The sequence below is a fragment of the Galeopterus variegatus genome, unplaced genomic scaffold, assembly GCF_000696425.1.
Source record: "Galeopterus variegatus unplaced genomic scaffold, G_variegatus-3.0.2 Scaffold10761, whole genome shotgun sequence".
NCBI classification, from domain to species: Eukaryota; Metazoa; Chordata; class Mammalia; order Dermoptera; family Cynocephalidae; genus Galeopterus; species Galeopterus variegatus.
In genome coordinates this window covers 59,162-59,418 of record NW_007736872.1, presented here as the reverse complement: position 1 = coordinate 59,418, position 257 = coordinate 59,162, and positions in this window count along the sequence as shown.

Here is a 257-nt window from a genome sequence, read left to right as displayed (position 1 = left end):
TTTCTTTGAATTCTGTTTATATGCAGTGAAACCCTGTGTGCAATTTTGAATAGAAGTAGGGATAGGAGTCATCCTTGTTTCATTTCAGATTTTACATAAAAAGTTTTTAATATGTCATCATTAAACATAATGTTTGCTCTACATATTTTTTAATTTTTATTATTTTAAGTTCATTTACTGGGTTAATAAAATGCCATTCTATTTCTAATTTGCAAAGGGTTTTCATTATAACTTAAAGTTTAATTTTAGTAAATATA